Genomic DNA, 8397 nt, shown 5'->3' with positions numbered 1-8397 from the left:
ACGCTTGCGTCTTATGTCTGGCCGATCCCTTGTTTCCTTCTATTTCTTTCTTTCCTTGCTATGAATACATGGAATCTTCTTTCTTAAACACCACGTACTTCTCTCTCTCCTTGTTTACCATGAAAAAAGATAAATAAACGTTTTGACTATTTCCTTTTCTCTCCGCAAAAAAAGGATCAAGCGCTCAACACATTCCTTGTATACCTTTTTTTCTTTCCGTTTTTTGCTCTCCCAAACGCATCTGACTTTCCAAAACAACAGAAGTACTTCTCCGCAACAAACCTTCCAAACAAAGGACCCGCCGATCTTGTGTATAGATTTTTTTTAATGCCAACGGTGGGTGGGCGATTCTGATTCCCTTCCAAAATCTGCCTTGTCTTTCCTTCTTTCTTTCTCTCACACTTTTTTTCACTCAATTTCCAGGAACGTGATGGGCTACGACTCCAAACCGAACATGCTTTTCTTCTTCTTATTCTCGCTGCAAATCCTATCCAAACTCCCAGTACACCTTTTAGTTGATTCCCAAATCGAACCAGTGTTTTTTCTCTCTCCAGAACAGCAAGCGTACCAATCAAATTTGCCAAGATCACAACTTGTAGAACAAGAACCACGGATCAGATTTCTTTTTTTTGTTTACTTTCCAAGGAACAAAAGTTATAATGGATGATGATGAAGGTGAGAAAAATATATGAGAGGATGACGATGAAAATAAGGACGCACGAATGGCAATGGTGGCGAACAACAACAAAAATGGCACCGGAATATGACAATGAGGTGGATAATTGTGTTTGTGGAGGCGGCGTGAAGAACACGTTCCTAGAACTCGAAACTCCAAAAGACTAAAAACGAACCAGCAACTCGACACACGATGCAATCGAAAATTAAACGATGCAAAAACAAAGTGGTAATGGTGAAAGGCTCAGACTGTGTGGGACACGGATGAACTAGTCTAACTTTTTTTTGTGGCCTTTTCTTGGTCTCTAGGTATAAAGAACAGATGCAACCTAGACTATGAAAAACTAAAAAATTTCTCACCGAGCAACCTGAAAACTGATACCACTTGATAGGGGCAAAGGTCCCGATCTTGCAATGAGATGATAACTATCGATTTGATGGAGACGACTTTGATGATCCGACTACAAACGTGCACGACGTTGCGCCTTAGCAATCGCTAAACCAACTCCGAGAGGTTATTGACCACGCTAGAGCACGATCAACCTGACCACGAAGGTCTATTCCTGCAACCAATCGAAGAATAAGCAAGAATATGATTAAGCAATCTAAATATTGCGAGTATGGATGAAGTATTGATAAAAGTTGGGTTTCATAAGCGGTCTTGGTCTAGTCGTTGGACACAAACGAAGTACACGAAGTTGCAACGATGACTAACTTTTAACTAAATAAAACCCCAGTCTAAACGATGCCTTAAGGGCTATATTTATAGGGAAAAGAGAGGGGATTTTGTCCATCCTTGGCAAGGTGGGACTAAAACACCTCCTAAGTCGTTTCCCCTACAATATGGACTATAAAAATAGATTACATGGGTCTGGCCCAAAATAAGGTGGCGCAACACCAATAATAAGCTATGGACGAAATTTCTGAAAGGCCATCTTGTATATTTCATCCATCTTCTTGTATGTCATCATGGTGGCTTCAAAGTCCGGAAATCTCCACTTGAACCTCTGTTCTTGTTCTCTTCGCACGCATCATCATCTCCGTGCTTGACCATGCTCCAATGTTCAACCTTCTTGTCCGTGCTAGGCCCTTCAATAGGAAGCAACACAAATGTATCTAAGTTAGGCAACATCATATTCTCATGAACACTAGAAACATTATCAAGAAATGAAAGTACCTGATAATTTAATTGGCGTATCTGAGCTCTAGCAACTATTCCAAGATGTAAACAGTAGGGGATATGGGTGTAACTATGGTAGCCATGTCCTCATCATTGGCCATGAAGGACATCATAGTCCGGCTATGGCCAGCCAGACCTATTCCGAGCAGCTACTTCGGCTTGGTCAAGCGGCTTGGCGACGCCTTACCCCGAGTAGAGGCCGTGAAGTGCTCGGCGTGTATAGAAGCTGCGCGGATGGCCTTTGCCCGTGTCAAGATGCACTAGGCCAAAATGAAGGCCGCCATCGTGGCCATCGACGGTCCGTCCGGGGGCAAGGACTACCTATGTCGGAGGATTACTTTGAGGATGTCTTGGAAGGTGTCCGTTTGATAGAGGGCCAGTGCTCAAAGGACATCATGTTCGAGTGAATGTGTCCGAACTGCCCGGATATTATATAAACCAAAGCTTTGTAATATAAACCAAGGCCTTGTAATATATTGTATGCATTTATCGTAAAGTGTTATTCCCCCTGTGCGGTCGTTTTTAATTCTTGAGAATTTATGACTTGTCGGCTTCAGCCCCCACGTAGATACTACGGGGGTGTTCGAAATAGCGCGTGACCACACTTGACCCAACGTCTTGGTCCGTAAAGGAGGTGGCAGCGCGGTGAACCAGGCAATCGAACTATGCGGTTTTATCATTCTCACTTAGCCATAGGAGTTTGACAATGGGACTGTAGGGTAGCCCCTAGTGCATATGCGGCTATCAAACTTGGATGCCTTTTAAACGCTTGACTGGAAAAAGGTAGTCTTTCGTGTAATAAAGAAGAAATCGCTAGAGATTTAGTAAGTCACCGAATTGCTGACCAGCTCTTGCCACATCACGACAGTCAGTTTTCAGCTTTCTCTACTAAGGTGTTTGACTTGGCCAGCCGAAACACAATCGCAGTAGTTCTCCCTTTACTACCTTAGCCAAAAAACGGAACGTAAGGTAGCAAGCACAGGAGCCGGGAAACCCAACTATTGACCAAAGATGTGATTCAGAGCTGATGCATATAATGCAGTATTCAGGACGCCGAAGTATACCCTGAGAATGTTCGGACTTTCTATTGTTCAGAATATATATATATGGTTGGAAATAGAGCCCCTGGCGATTTAAGTCGTACCAAGGTGTATATGCCAATTCGGACATAAAGTAGGAAAATGGATTAAGAAATAAGCCAATATCGAACAAGGTTGGGCGAAAATGTTTCCATTATAGTCTGATTGGTACGTCAAAACGTATTTTTACAGAGGATGACATAAGCATCAAAGCCATTTTACATGCCGAGAACAAGGGAAAGTTGTATACATGTCATAAATTTGAAAAGATGATCTTGAAGATCTTTTGGACACTCTACCGCACGTCTATGCCGCTTTTCCCTGTAGTTTATGATCCTTTGAGAGGATGAATGGTCGAGTGTATGTGAGGGGCCTGGGAAAGGACCCTAAGTACCATCGAAGAGTGGTGTGGGTTGTAAAGAACCTAAAAAGGAAAAACAAGATAAAAGGGAAGAATAAAAGGAAATCCGGAACCTGATGTCCAGAACCGTGCAGATTTGGCGCTCCAGGAGCCGGATGTCCGGCTTGGGGCACGGATGTCTGGTCCGATGGCCCGGATGTCCGTCCCGACGATTCCAGATCTCGTTTGGGGCGGAAAATTTTGAATTGGGTGTGGAAATTGATGATTCCAAGGTCAAAATTGGAGAGATTTCGTGGAAGAAAGATTGGGAAACTTGGGGATATGCTAGATCCACCTGAAACCAAGCAAATCCATGGATCAAATTCAACAAAACTTCGTCGAACCAACAAATCACGAAAAAAATTGGGGCTATTTTTGGTGGGGAATTTTTGAATTTAGGACGAAATCAAACAAAAGAAGGCTAGAAAACAAGGGGGAGGCTCCGAAATCGTGATCAACGTGGCTCATGATACCAAGATAACGTAGGGTGGAACCCTATACAGCCGATCTTTCACGAAAGGAGCGGATCCCGCGAAGAACATGAAGAACACGAGGGGAAAACGAGGCAAATCACGCGGGGAAACATGAGAGAATCACTAAAACCAACAAGAAATAGTCACACATATGCTAGATCCTCGAAACACAAAGAGAGATACAAGATCCACGATCAACAAGGGACGATACAATGGTAGCCGGTTCTTCTCCGTGACAAGGTCTTGTATCCACGAGGGGATCTTCTCCGCGAGGAGGTCTTGAATCCAAGTGGATCTTCTCCGAAGAGGGGCCACGGTCTCTCTCGTGGAGTAGATCTGGATGGATGAGCGAAGCTCTATCTCACAAATGAGCTAACACAATGCTAACCCTAAAACGTAGGTGGAGGGGAACTATATATAGTCTAAGGGGCGAAGGGGTACATGGGCCTCGGCCCAGAAGCACTGCACGCACGCAGGGAGGGCCGGATGTCCGGGCGTCGGGCCGGATGTTCGGGGCTTCACGGGGAGCCGGATGTTCGGGCCGACGGAGCTGGTCACGGTGCTCTCTGGAATGGCTTGTCCAGATTTTAGGGGGCGAGGCCGGATGTCCGGGTGTTTATGAGGCGCTGGATGTCCGGGGCTGACACCGGATGTCCGGGGCCTGTAGCACTTCGGCTGCTAGGCTGCTGCTGTTGTTGACATCTTCAGGGGCCGGATGTCCGGGCCAGGGCCGGATGTCCGGGCCAGGGCCGGATGTCCGGATCCTGGGAGTTGTCTCCGTCTTCTTCCGTCATCGCTTCCAGGCTTCCCTCGCGGATGGTGTAGTTGTTCCTTGGCGCTTGCACTCCTCCTCAACATCCGTGAAGCTCCGATAATACCTTTATGTATGTGAAGTAGATGTCGCACGTGTCACTTGCCAAACAGACTCTTGACATGGTGATGTCCATAGGATGCGCCGCATCATCTCCCCTCCCTTGGGAAAGATCTGACCTCGGATCGAAAACCAAATCACCATGGGAAAGAGATGGCTTCGCCGTGTAGAAGTGGACGTTCACCAAGTACTTGTCATCACGAAGCTCGAAATGGGCACTCTGCAATGTCACACCGTCTTGTGATTCCTTCAAAAGGAGTAAGGACAACAAACACTTGGAAAACAAATGTGGTTAGCGTTAGTGCAAAACCAAGCATTCAAGAGGTTATTCACCAAATAAGTGTCGTCATCATGCAAAGCATATGGTGTGACAAAGGATTGTGACATGGCATGTAAGCATATCAATCAAGCACAAGAAAAGAAATCATGGGGACAAGCATGTGAATGTGAGGTAGTGATGCACATATGTGTGACAAGAGAAGAAGCATCTACCTCAAGTTCATAGCAAGCATTCACAAATTGCTCAATGAAAGGTCTATGGTAGGCATAGGAAACATTCACAACACCAAATAAAATGAAGTGTCTAAACACATGGGTCAAGTGCAAGACAACCCAAGCATAATGTGCATGGGGTGTAGTGAATATCATGTGGCACTCAACACAATGGAAAGAGCAATTGTTCATCATGTGTGAGGCAATCAAGTCAAGCATGTAGCAATCAATGGGACATGGCATATGTGAAGTGATGACATTGTTGCAAACAAACATATGAGAGGAGCCAGTAATCCAAGAATTGGATGCAACACACAAGGCATATTTATCTTGATGCATGGAACGGTGAAAATGACAAGTCGAAGCAAGATCTCTAACATGTGTGCAATCAAGTGGTCCAAGATGAACAATAAGTCTCATGGTGCAGGCAACACAAGTAGTATGATCCGTCATATCCATGCTCAAGAAAGATGTCACCTTGAAGGTGTGTCCTTGTGCGTCCTTCACAATGCCGAAGTCGTATGAAAGGTGGTGTAGAAGCGAGTCATGGTCGAATGTATGAGGCTCGCTCTCAAGAGCTCGAATGGTCAACTCACGTGAAGCGGAAGTCAACACAATGTCCAAGTATCCTACAAATGCACACAAGAAAGCAAAGAATGTATGCGTATGGTAGATAAACACATCATCCATCATGATGGTTCTCTTCTTTTGCACATAACAATTAGCAGCATGAGTGCATGAATAATATGATGCAACAATGGTAATATTCATGGCACGAGGTATATGGTGCAAAGAAGGAAGGCAAGCATGCTTCACAAGAAATATGTCAAAATCTCCAAATATATGTGAGAATGCTATGGGGGCAAACTCATTATCAAGACTAAAGGCATAATTGCACTCAATACATGGCAAATCATCTAGCATGAGAGAGGCAACATATGGAGAGATATGACAATAAGGAATAACAATCATGTCATGCAAAGCATGTAGATGGTTGTCATCAACCGCATGAAATGAGCAAGTATGAATCATTGGTGATGCAACATAAGCAAGCTCATCAATCATGTCGTGCAAACTAGTGGAGCAAAGATGCAACACACTAGAGGAAATCATGGCAACGATGTCATGTGAGTAAATAATAGGCATAGGCAATGCACATGACATATCGCAAGCACGAACAAAAAGCAAGATCATAGTATGATCATAGGCATGGGGCACAAAGGAAACATGGCAATAACAAGTGATATCTCCACCAAGCTTGCAATAACAAGTATGAGAATCAATCATCATGTGTAATGCAAAGAATGGATCACGAATGCATGGCAAAGGCATAGTAATGAGCATATCATGAAAAGTGAACATGGCAAGATGGGCATATAATATGTAATGGACAATAACCCATAGCCAAGTGACGGTCATGTAGAAGGAATGCATGAAGTCTTTGCGCAAAGAGAGCGGTGGGAAAGACAATCCATGGGATCCTAAGTCATCATTGCTCTCTAGAGCTCGTTTTGTCAACTCATGGGATTGTGAGGTTGACAAGTATTCGTGGGTGTGGTAAATGTACACATCATCCATCATGATGTGTATGTGCACGTGAGAGTTAGCACAAGATAAGCATCGCTCAAAGAAATTTGATGCATGGTATAAGAACATGTCATCCATCATGAAAGAATAGTTATTGTCTATAACACAATGGGGACACAAATTGAGAATGCAAGTATATGGCACATCAATAGCATGTTTATTCATGGGAAGCATATGGTGCACACAAGTATTGGGATCATGCAATGAATGGGATGAATCAAAATCTCCTAAAATGTATGAGGAAACTATGGGGGTCTCCTCATGAGAAATATTGGAAAGATCACATGGAGAAAATGGACAACATCCAAAACAATGCATATCCAAAGCTAGGTGTTCTTGGCATGGCATATGAGATAAATGATGCAAAGGGAGCATATCAATATCATCACAAGAAAAACAAATGCCAATAACCATGGGCTTGTCATCTATGCCATACATGCAAATTGGGTTTATTTTAATGGCATATGCATAGTGACTATGAAGAGATTGCAAATATGACATATGATTGATCTCATGCATAGCATATGACAAGTCAAGCGGATTGGCAAACATGATGTGACCGATAGAATTAGCACAAGAAATCCTATGTAACATGGCATCACAACTAATAGACTCCACATGGCAATCATCATACTCATCATAAATGGGTAAATTATCGCATGGGGAAGTCACACTAGCATGAAGCATGGAAATAGGTTGATCAATATCATGCAAGCAATCAATGTCAGGAATGTCCACTAGTGGGACTAGAGCATCACCTTCACCTATGTTACCTTGTTCATTCCACTCAAATAGTGTAGGTGAGGTGGGAAAGACCAAATGGTGGTCATCTTCATCTTGATGGAACCATGTGGGGGGTGCATCATATTCCACCATGGCCATCGTCTTGTCCAAGGGTAGGACGAAGTCGTTGAGAATCGGCGCGTCATCATAGATGGGACCTAGCACCAAATGAGAAGACACAATAGAGGTAGAGGTCAAGTCATTAGTGTTGAAAGTTGCCTCACATGACCTATTAACTATCTCACTCTCTCTATGTGGTGGTTCACTCACTCCCACAAAATAGGTGCACTCAATCTCACGTATGGTGGAGTCACTCATCTCACTCAAGTGGTGGGGGTTGTGGCTCTCCTCATATGGGAATTGGGGTAACACATAATATATGTGGCTAGTGGTGAAGTCACTCTCACTCTCAATATGGTGGCAAAAGTCACTCAAGTCATCATACGTCGCCATGGTCGAAGGGAAAATCCCATGATCAACCATCTCATCGCCGTTGCCATGGATGAAGGCCGAAGATGGCACATCATCACTCTCGCCTCCTAAGATGAAAGCATCATCCTTGCTCGTCACCATGTCGCTCACCTCCAAAGCATGTTCCTTGATTGGCTCCATAGTCGTAGTCGTCGCTGCACCGTCTTGAAAAAGAGTCATGGAGGACTTGGCATCATCAATTCCACAAAGAGGCATGGCGGTGAAGTCGAACTTGGGAGCACCGTCTTGGAGCTCGTCGGGCTTGGACATCTTGGTGGAACTATCCTCATGCTCGCCTTCTTGGAGCTTGGTCTTCGAGAAGTGTGCTTGGATTGGAGAAGCCTTGGCCTTTATGAGTTCTTGTTCCGCCTTGAGAGCACCAATGT

The 8397-nt window shown here is 44.3% G+C and overlaps 1 long non-coding RNA gene across 1 annotated transcript; it reads right to left on the bottom strand.

Annotated features, from left to right (window-relative positions):
• Positions 1-1420: 1420 nt before the first annotated feature.
• On the bottom strand, positions 1421-4174 carry LOC147984968 (uncharacterized). Its single transcript, XR_015615086.1, has 2 exons — positions 4019-4174; positions 1421-1764 (listed from the first exon to the last, which is right to left on the bottom strand). It is a non-coding gene; the product is annotated as an uncharacterized LOC147984968 (long non-coding RNA).
• Between the last annotated feature and the right edge of the window lie 4223 nt (positions 4175-8397).

This window comes from Triticum urartu, chromosome 2A, assembly GCF_056163025.1.
Source record: "Triticum urartu cultivar PI428250 chromosome 2A, HENAU_Tu73, whole genome shotgun sequence".
Taxonomy (NCBI): domain Eukaryota; kingdom Viridiplantae; phylum Streptophyta; class Magnoliopsida; order Poales; family Poaceae; genus Triticum; species Triticum urartu.
This window is presented reverse-complemented; position numbering and strand designations above follow the sequence as displayed.